Source organism: Nicotiana attenuata, unplaced genomic scaffold, assembly GCF_001879085.1.
Source record: "Nicotiana attenuata strain UT unplaced genomic scaffold, NIATTr2, whole genome shotgun sequence".
In the NCBI taxonomy this organism is placed as follows: Eukaryota; Viridiplantae; Streptophyta; class Magnoliopsida; order Solanales; family Solanaceae; genus Nicotiana; species Nicotiana attenuata.
In genome coordinates, this window is record NW_017671574.1 from 233,409 (window position 1) to 244,089 (window position 10,681).

Consider the following 10,681-nt stretch of genomic DNA (forward strand, 5'->3'; position numbering starts at 1 on the left):
AGTCCCGGAGGGTCCGTGGGAAAATATGGGACTTGAACGTATGCCCGGAATCAAATACCGAGGTCCCAAGTCCGAGGAATGAATTTTTATGTGAAATTGCTTTCTTGAAATAATTAAGGAAAATGGAAACAAAATTTGATAAGAAGACTAGGGTATCGGCCTGTATTTTGGTTCCGGCGCCCGGTACAAGTCTTGTATATGATTTAAGCACTCTCTGTAAAGTTTCGTTGAGAACGGACGTCGTTTGACATGTTTCTGACCCGAAATGGGAATTTGATGTTCTATGAGAAATTTGGGTGAAATCATGAGCTTTGAGGCTTGATTCGATGTATATGATGTTATTTTGGCGATTTGATCGCACGGATAAGTTCGTAGGACGTTTTTGAGATTGTGTGTATGTTTGGTTTGGAGCCCCGACGGCTCGGGTGAGTTTCGAGTAGGTTCCGGGAGGCCTTAGGCTTAAAAATACAAGATGTTGCAGGTTCAGGGAAAAGTTGCAGGCTCCAGCGCGGCCGCGGTCGCCTTAGCGCGGTCCGCAGTGGTGCCGCGCGGCCGCGATCGTTTTTGCGCAGTCCGCGTGGCTAAGTTCAGAGAGCCAGTAGTTTCCAGGTCGACCAGCGCGGCCGCGTCCCCTTTTTGTGCTATCCGCGCTGGACGGTTCAGAGAGTGGCATCTTGGTTCAGTCTTCAGCGCGGCCGCGGTGCACGTTTGCGCGGTCCGCGCTGGGGGCGTCAGAAAGTATAAATACACGGGATTTTCAGATATTTCTCACTTTTCAAAAACCCAAAACATAAGAGGCAATTTCCCACGCAATTCTTCTTCTTCAAAACGATTGGTAAGTGATTTCAAACTCATTTTATTCACTCCATAACACGTTTTAACATAATTTCAACTTCAAATCGAAGATTTTAATGGGGAAATTTGGGTATATTGGGTAGGACCTAGGGTTTTGCTAAAATTGGGGGTTGGACCTCAATTTGAGGTCGGACTTCAGAACTAATCACATATCTAGATTCGTGGGGGAATGGGTAACCGGATTTTAGTTCCAACATCGGGTTTTGACCACGTTGGCCCGAGGGGTGTTTTGGTCATGTTATCTATATTTGCGTCTTAGCTTTAAATTGAATAGTAGAATCAGTTGCTTGAGATGTTATTTACGAGATGTAATTGAAATGAATAGATTTGGGCCATTTGGAGTCGGATACTCGTGGCAAGGGCGTGGCTTCTAGTTAATATTAAGCCGGTTCGAGGTAAGTGGCATGTCTAACCTTGTGTGGGGGACCTTTCCCCTTAGGATATGATATGTGGTAATTGAGTGCCTTGTACGTGAGGTGACGAGCGCGTACTTGAGCTAATTGTTGAAAAATCCGGTTTTTACTTAAGATATTGAGACTGAGTTTCCTTCATATTTGCCTTGTTTTACTTGCAGTTATAACCTATGTTAGATTAGAAAAGCATGTTTAGTTGATTTAACTTGCCTAATTGTTTAAGTTGCCTTGACTGTACTACGTGAAGCATGCTAGGCTAGAACTACCTATTGCTTGTCTTTTGTACTTCATTTCTGAATATCTTCTGGTGGTAGTTGCGCATTTATATTGGGACTACGGATGTGGGATTCCGGTAGCTCCCCCCTTGTTGTTTACTTTGGGACTGCGGGTTAGATTCCCGATAGACCCCCCTGCACATTTACTTTGGGACTGCGGGTTAGATTCCCGATAGATCCCCCTGCACATTGATAGCCGGACTACGGGACGGTATCCCGGGAGATCCACTAGACAGTTGAGAAAAGGACTACAGGACAGTAGCCTGGGAGATCCTCATTGTTACCATTGGTATTGAGCTGTACTTATTCTGTGTTTGGTCCGTTCTTTGAGTATTTGTTACTGCTTTGTTTAGTTTGTCTTATTCCACTGTTGTACTCACTGTTACTGCCTATTTTCATACTGTTGATTTATATTATATTGTTTAACCTCAGTAGGGCCCTGACCTTCCTCTTCACTACCCAGCCGAGGTTAGGCTTGGCACTTACTGAGTACCGTTGTGGTGTCCTCATGCCCTTCTTGCGCATGTTTTTCATGTGCAGATCCAGGTACCTCCACTCAGGCGCACTATCCTTGAGGCGGGGGAGAGATACGGATTCTTCGAGGTATATCTGCAGCGTCCGCAGACCGAAGAGTCTCCTTCCTTATTCTATCTATAGTGTTTAGATTCTATCATACTTTTGATGTAGACATTCTGGAGATTAGAGCATTTACGGTATTTCAATTAGCCTGTGTGTCCCGTGAGTTTTCGGGTTTTGGGATTGAGTTGTAGAATTCCGTATTCTGTTTTTGGGTTGCACATGCCAAGTGGCACTTATATACCGTTTCCTTCTAGCTTTGCTTAATTTAATTAAATATTTTCGCAAGATATATTAATTTCCGCATTGTTAGGCTTACCTAGTTGTAGGAACTAGGTGCCACCACGACGTGTTCATGGAGGGTGAACTGGGGTCATGACAGTCGGAATCTGAAATGAGTACAACTGATTCAATTTCAGCATGCTAGAAGGATGATATCGAGGTTTGGCTCAGAAATGTGCTATGGTCCTTGCCAAAGGGGAAATGGCTTCATGAATGGTTGATCTGAGAAACGGTTATGGTTTATTGCGTGTTTCATTTATCATTGGCAGTGCATGAAAGTGTTGGAATGAGGCCTTAGTTGATAAGAGGTTTTCTATCGGTATTCGATTGTTGTGAGCCGCTGCTGTGATTAGAAGTTATCGCTATCAGTGTTTGGGTTATGTGATATATCATGTAATTTGCACCTGAGGTTACAGATATGGTTTGTTACAGCTTGTTCGAACTTATTCACAGTATAAATGTGAGATTCTGATCGTTTTGATGATTTCAAAAGTGGAAATGTGGTTCTATGGTTCATGGGCTAGATTGGATTGTGAAATTTCAGTTACAATGTATTAGCGGACCTATATGAGATAGGGTGACGTGGGATCACCCACGGGTATATGCGTGATAAGTTTATTCGGTGATTGGTTGGCTTTTGGAACAACTCTGAGCACGTTCGAGGACGAACGTATGTTTAAGTGGGGGAGGATGTAACGATCCGACCGGTCGTTTTGAGATTTTGTACTTTGCTCGCCAGTTCTCAGACGTGACTTGCCTCGTGTAATGTATTATGACTTGTGTGAATCATTGGTTTTGATTTTTCAGGGTAATCAGAATGAATTTGGAAGAAGAGTTCTCAGTTTGAAGCTTGAAATTTAAAGGTTTGACCAAGTTTTGACTTATTGGTAAACGACCTCGGAATGTAGATTTTATGGCTCGGATAGATTCGTTAGGTGATTTGGGACTTAGGAGTGTGTCCGGAATATTTTTGTGATGTCCGGTGTAGAATTAGGCTTGAATTGGCGAAAGTTAGTAGTTTGGCGATTTCTGGTTGATAGGCTAGATTTTGATATAGGGGTCGGAATGGAATTTCGAGAGTTGCAGTAGCTTTATTATGTGATTTGCGATGTGTGTGCAAAATTTCAAGTTATTCGGACGTGGTTTGGTTGGGTTTTTGATCAAAAGCGGAATTTGGATGTTTTTGGAAACTTAGGCTTGAATCCGAGGTGTTTTGGTTGATTTAGTGTTGTTTGAAGTGTTTTGATGATTGGAACAAGTTTGAATAAGTTTTTTGGATATGTTGGTGCCTTTGGTTGAGGTCCCGGGGGTCTCGGGTGAGTTTCGGGTGGTCAATCGGACCATTTTGAAGTTTAAAAGCTGCTGAAGTTTTGCTGTTGCTGGTGTTTTCGCACCTGCAGTTTGGGGACCGCAGGTGCGGCGCCACACGTGCGGAAGAGCTATCGTAGAAGGGGAAAAGAGGCCAGGTGAGCAGTGATCGCAGAAGCGGTAAGGGTAACCGCATCTGCGATGCCGCAGATGCGGAAATGTGGTCGCAGATGCGATTTTTGGCTGGATAAGTGGATTCTGCAGAAGCGGAAGAATAACCGCATATGCGGAACCGCAGAAGCCGCTATAGTACCGCAGATGCGAAAGTAACTGGACAGAAGAATTAGAAGAAGTCCTTCGCGAATTTTGGGTTATTTCACCATTTTTAACTTCGTCTTGAGAGCTTTTAGACGATTTGGAAGGAGAATTTCATGGGGACTTCGTTAAGGTATGGATTTTGCACCTAAAACACAATTCTATGGTAGTATTTCATGAATTTGGGGCTGTAATTAAAGGAATTAAAGGGCAAAAAATGGAGGATTAGGGCTTGAGTTTAAGAGGCCTTTAATTGGGGATTTGAGGGGTCATTTGGACTCCGATTTTAGTAAATTTGATATGTATGAACTTGTGGGGAGATAAGAAATCCGTTGGTGTAAAAATTTCTAAATTTCGAGATGTGGGCGCGGGGGTCGGGTTTTGGTAATTTCGAGATTTGTGCGCTTTATTGATTGTTTTCGCTTGGGCTTTGTTCCCTTAGCATATTTTGATGCCCTCGTTCTGGATATGCACGAGAAATTATTAGAGGAATATAGAGATTTTCGTGAGAAAATTACGAATGAGATGCAACAGTTTATAGAAGGAAGAGCTGAACTGGGACAAGAGATCGATCAATTTGGCAGTTCTATTCACGACTTGGAGGCTCAATTGAGTGCAAAGGTTGATGCGCGTAACACCCAACAATTTAGTTATGAGTTAGGTGAAGCTAAAAAAGATCTTCTAGGCCAAATTGAGGAGCTAAAACGAGAATACTAATCATTAGATCATGCTTTTGTTAATGATGCCAAGGTTGACGAAGTGCACAAAATTGAAGATGTAAAAAATTATGCAATTTTGGAGTTGGAGCGTATTAGACCTCATTCTAAACACTTTTCAACATTGTGTTTGGTTGGCGACATGAGAATTGATCCAGTTGAGCATATGGAGGAATCAATAGATGAGGAACAAAGTATTTATATTCTGAAATTTGCCACACCAAGGAGACAAAATGACATTCCTCACTTAAAGGCCAAGAAGTGCAACATGCGTTACCTATTACTTGGTTTCTTTATTTTTATACCACCGCCCCAAGAACGTGATAGAAAAATTGATGCAAAATTGGGGTCGCAATTCATATCCTCAAAGTGGAAGGAAAAGTTGTGAAAGTGATGGCGTCGTGCCGCGACGTTAAATCAAGCGCTTGTTGGGAGGCAACCCAATTTTATTTTTCTTTTGCATATTTTTTTATTGTATTATTTTTTTGTAGTGTTTGTATTTTGTAGGACTACGAGCATGGAATCAAAGCCAACAGGCATGTGCAAAAGCGAGCAGCTGGTTGAAACTAAGCGTGAGGTACCCGCACAAGAATCATACCTGGGAGAAGTCTGAGTATCCCGTGAGCTGCTAATGCTTCGGCCGTTGGCCTACCAGGGAGTCTCTTTTACCTTCTTGTTATTTTCAGTGTGCATTGAGGACATTGCACAATTTTAAGTGTGGGGTGAGGAGATTGTCTGGGTGATTTTTTGTGCTATATTAGCTTAGTTAGTGGTAGTAGTATTTAAAAAAAAACCAGAAAAAATCAGAAAATTGGGACTTTTCCTGATGATGGATTTTGTGGACAGCTTTCTTGAGGGATTAAAGTCCAATAAATAAATAAAAAAATTCAAAAATATTTTATTTTTTGTTTCTAGTTAGTTTTAGTCAAATAATAATCCCTCTTGGTTTTTCTTTGTGCATCGGTTCTTTTCCAAGGGATGTAACTTGAATCGGGTAATTTATATTTTTATTTTTTAGAATTAGATTATTATTTTTCTTTATTTTAGGAGTAGAAAAAGAGGGATAAGAAAAACTTTTGTGAGTTGTTTGATACTAGCATATTTAGGCCTAAGCTTGAGTAGTACTTTCCTCTGAGTGCTTGAGTAATGAATAAAATAGCAGACTTTCGACACCTAAGCTCATGGTTGTGACTCTATATATAGTTTATTCTTATTTTATCATTCGTTATGACCCTGTCTGTCTTAGAGTAGAATTGATCCATCTTGATTGATACTTGTGCCATGTGAGGTGAGGATTTCTTACATATATTCCATGTTATGCATCTTAGTCTAGAACTTGCCCTGCATGTTATTGAAGCGAAATACAAGTGTTGCTCTGTTTAGAAGATGATAATAGGCTTTCTTTGATATGTATTGTGAATTTTAGTCTTTTTAGATATTGTACCACTAGATAGCCCTTTGAGCTTGTTTCCTTTTGTTTGAAAGTCGTATTTTTGCCTTGACCCTCTTGTTGAATCCCTAGTTTTTGCACCCTGCTTCCTTGAGCATTGTTGCTTAGACCGTGATATTAATTGATAAATTTGAAGAAAAGGATGATTAAGTGAAAAATGGTGACCAACGATAGCTGAAAGGTGATGAAAAGGTCTTCTTGAAAAGAATGTTATATGAAGAAAAAAAGTGAATGAGAAAAAAACTTGCTTCGAAAAAAAGAAAGAAACGTTCTTGATATGAGGGAAATACTTGTGAAACAATAGATGAAGAGAGGACTGAAAAATAAAAGTGAAGAGATGAAAATAATGGGTGATGAAGTCTAAAAGTGCAAAGTGCTTAGGGAGGTGTAAGTCACTATTATATAATTCTCCTACCCGTCCCTTAGCAAACATTACAACCCGTTAAAGTCCTATTTGATTCTAGTCGAGCATACTTAATTAGTAGAGATGTACATAATGGGCAAACCTATGATTCTTTGTGCATACATGTGAATTCGTTTGTGAGTGCGAGAGTTATTTTTTGATGCTAAGTCCTTAAATTATATTCTTTCTTTGATTTGAGTGTATGGACTATTCATTCTTGTGAGGGCACTTGTTTCATGATAGATAGGTGATGTTATTAGCTTTATTTGACAGAGTAGGTGAGCGAGCTTAAATTTGGTGAGCTAGAGTTCCTCTCTGAGGTTAGGATGTTAGAAAGTTGTTGTTTGTTGTGACTTGTATATCTTGCACGGTGATGAGGAAGTGTATATCTTATGGTTTGAGTTCCTATAGGGCCTAATTGTTAGTATCAACCGAAGTGGTGGTGTTTCTAGGCTTGATTTATTGAGAGTGGGTTTAATGCTTACTCGAGGACGAGCAAGAGTCTAAGTGTGGGGTGTTGATGTTCGGCCAAAAATGCATATATTTACCCATTGTTATCTCATATTCTAGTACTTTTAATTGTCATTTGAGTGTTAATTATATTACATTATGCTTAATATTATATTTTAATTGTGTAGGAATAAAACGGTATGAAGATGAAGAGATTTGGAGCAAAATTGGATAAAACGCGGAAGAAGAAAAAAGAAAATTAAATTAATAAAAAAAAGGGGGCACACCCTTTTAGTTTTGTCCCCCCAAGTGGAAGACAAAGACTTTCAATTGAAATCAAACAAGTAAAGAAGACCTGGCAGCCCAAGAATTGAAATTGTGAAAAACGTTCACTGTTTTTAGTGCCAGGACCAGCGCCTAGCGCTGGCCTGGGCGCTGTGTTGCGGTGGTTTTCATATTTCATTCGGGACAAGGTTATTTCGGCCCTACACGGTTCCAACTTGTATTTAAGGAGTTCTAAACCTAATTCGGAGGAGATCTAACATACTTTGGAGGAGAATTCACGTGGGGGAACACACACCACGCTTGGAGGAGGCTTCCAACTAGTTTTTCTTTGTGACGACCCAAAGGGTCATCACCTATTTCCTCATTCATTCCGCGCTTCCGAGGCCCTGAAAACCTTATTTTTTTACTTGCCTCAATTTGCGTGTGCAGTCCGGGCGCGTAGCCGGAAAGATTATATGTTAAATTCTCTGAAAAATTTCAAAATGTGGCTTTAAAATGATTAAAGTTGACTTTGGTCAACATTTTTGGTAAATGGACCCGGACCCGTGATTTGACGGTCCCGTAGGGTCCGTAGAAAAATATGGGACTCGGGCATGGGCCCGGAGTCGAATTCCGAGGTCCAGAGCCCGAGAAAAGAATTTTTCTGTGAAATTATTTTTCTGAAATTATTAAGGGAAATAGAAATGAAAATTGATTAAAAGACTGTGGTATCAGGCTCGTATTTTGGTTTCGACGCATGGTACAAGTCTTATATATGGTTTAAGCGATTTCTGTGAAATTTGGTCGAAATCGGACGTCATTTGACGTGTTTCGGACCTAAATATCTAAAGTTTGAAGTTTATGAAGTTAGAATGAAAAATGATGATTTTTGAGGTTTGATTCATTGATTTTGATGTTGTTTTGGCGATTTGATCGCTCGGTTAAGTTCGTAGGATGTTGTTGAGTTAGTGTGTGTGAATTGGTTAGGAGCCCCGAGGGCTCGGGAGTATTTTCGGAGGTGTTCGGGGTAGTCTTGGACTTAGGGAGTTAGCAAATTTTCTGCAATTTTTACACAGGGATTTTCTTCATCGCATTCGCACTAGTCCCTTCGTGTTCGCATAGCTTCAGTGTTGGTCTCTTTCGCGTTCGCGTCCCCATCATTGCGATCGGGTACGTCAAACTCAGGCCCCCAGGAATTTCCTGTTCGCGTTCGCATTCCTGTGTTCGCGAACGCGTAGCTTTACAGCCACCTTCATCGCGTTCGCGTGGTACTGAACGCGTTCGCATAGTAACAAAACTGGACCCAACCCCTATCCTTATATGTGATCGCGACTTACCTTCCGCGATCGCAATGCACCAGCTTCCCCTTCATCACGAACGCGACTACAGTGTCGCGAACGCATAGGGTAAAACTCCCCCAGTCATATTTATTAAAAACAGAACGGTACATACAGGTTTTTCTCAAAAATACTCACGAGCTCTCTTCTCTCCCAAGCTTTAGGAAGCCATTAAAGCCCCCATTCTTCAAGACCACTTGGGTAAGTAATTCCCCACTCATTTCCTTCACTTTTCCTTCATTAATTAGTAAGTTCCTAGACCTAAATCATGAAATCAAAGTAGAAATTAAGGGTTTTGGGTAGAGTTAGGTTTTTGAGAATTTTGGGTGATTCAACCTTAATTTGGGGTTGAATCTTAAAACAAATTATATAGTTGAACTCGTGGGGTTATGGGTGATTGAGTTTTGGTCCGAGCCTCGTGTTTGGACCATGTGGGGCCGGTGTCGAATTTTGGTATTTTTGGAAGAATGCTAGAAACTTCCTATCTAGGTTATGTGATTTTGCTATTGAGCCTTTATTGATATTATTGAATTAATTATGCCTAGATATCGTGGGTTCGGAGTCGGATTCTAGAGGAAAGGCGGTATTTGAGGGTTGATTGCTATTCTTTGGACCGAGGTAAGTGTTTGATCTAACTTGGGCTTGAGGGAACAGGATTAGAGTGTTGTTTGCTAATTGCTAAATGTTGAGTACGGTGTATAGACATGGTGACGAGTATGTATACACCGGTGTCTAGCATGACCGTGGGTCCTTGTTGTACTTGTCCTATTATTGTTATGAGTCTTCCATGCTAATTGATGAATTCTACGTAATGTGAAGACTATGAAGACTAATTATGAATTGTGAATTCTTTGGAGCGTTGGCTCGAACGATAAAAAGACTATTGAGTAAAAAATGAAAGAAATGGAAAGAGATATGATTAATCCCTTGCCGGGATGGTTTGAGTATATTGATTATCTCCCTTGCCGGGATGTGAAGGTTATTGTTGTTGCTCCCTTGCCGGGACATTTCTTATTATTTGTTTATCCCCTCGCCCCGTTTGGTTGTGATTACTGTTTGGGTGAGGAAGAGGGATAAGGCACGAAGGGTCATTCCGTGCCATGTTTGATTTTATTTGCACGAAGGGTCATTCCGTGCCATGTTTTGATTATATTTGCACGAAGGGTCATTCCGTGCCATGTTTTGATTATATTTGCACGAAGGGTCATTCCGTGCCGTGTTTGATTATTTATGCACGAAGGAACATTCCGTGCTCTGATTTGATTACAATTGCACGAAGGATCATTCCGTGCCATGATTTGAGAGTTATGTGAGGGAAAGCACGAAGGTCGATGCCGTGCACTTTACTTGATTGCTTTTGGTGAGAATGAGAGTAAAAGCACGAAGGTTGATGCCGTGCAACTGTTAATTTTCCTGTTCTCTAGAATTATTGTTATTGCCCTGTTTCTTACTTAAATTGTTGACCTTATATCCGGACTGTACTTCCCCCATAGTATGCTCTCCTCCCTCTTAATTTTTTAATTTCTGTATTCTTTTCCTTTTATTGCATATATATATATATTGAACTTCACTTTTGCTCTTTCTTGTCGTGCGATTCTGTTTCTCAAATACTGATTGTCTTTCTACTCTGTTCTTTCGCAGATGGCGAGAACACGTGCTTCCTCTTCCACCGGCAACAGCCTGAGCCCCCAGCAGCAGCTCCTGCGAGGGGCAGAGGCCGAGGCCAGGGCAGAGCTCAGCCCCGAGCAGCAGTCCCAGAGGTGGAGCCTCATGTTGATTATGATGAGGAGGTTCCAGCCCCAGCAGCTCCGGTGGGCCCAGCTTAGGTCCCAGGCAGGCTTTATGGAGAGTGTCACTAGAGCGGGTTTGCTTCCAGTAGCCCCAGCCACTTATTAGGCTGGAGGAGGTGTTCAGACTCCTGCTACACGTACTCCGGAGCAGGTAGCTCCCCAGGCTCATGTTCCAGTGGTTCAGCCAGCTATGGCAGCTCAGCCGGGTATTACGACCCAGGCCGGCAATGGAGCGGTTATGTCTTCG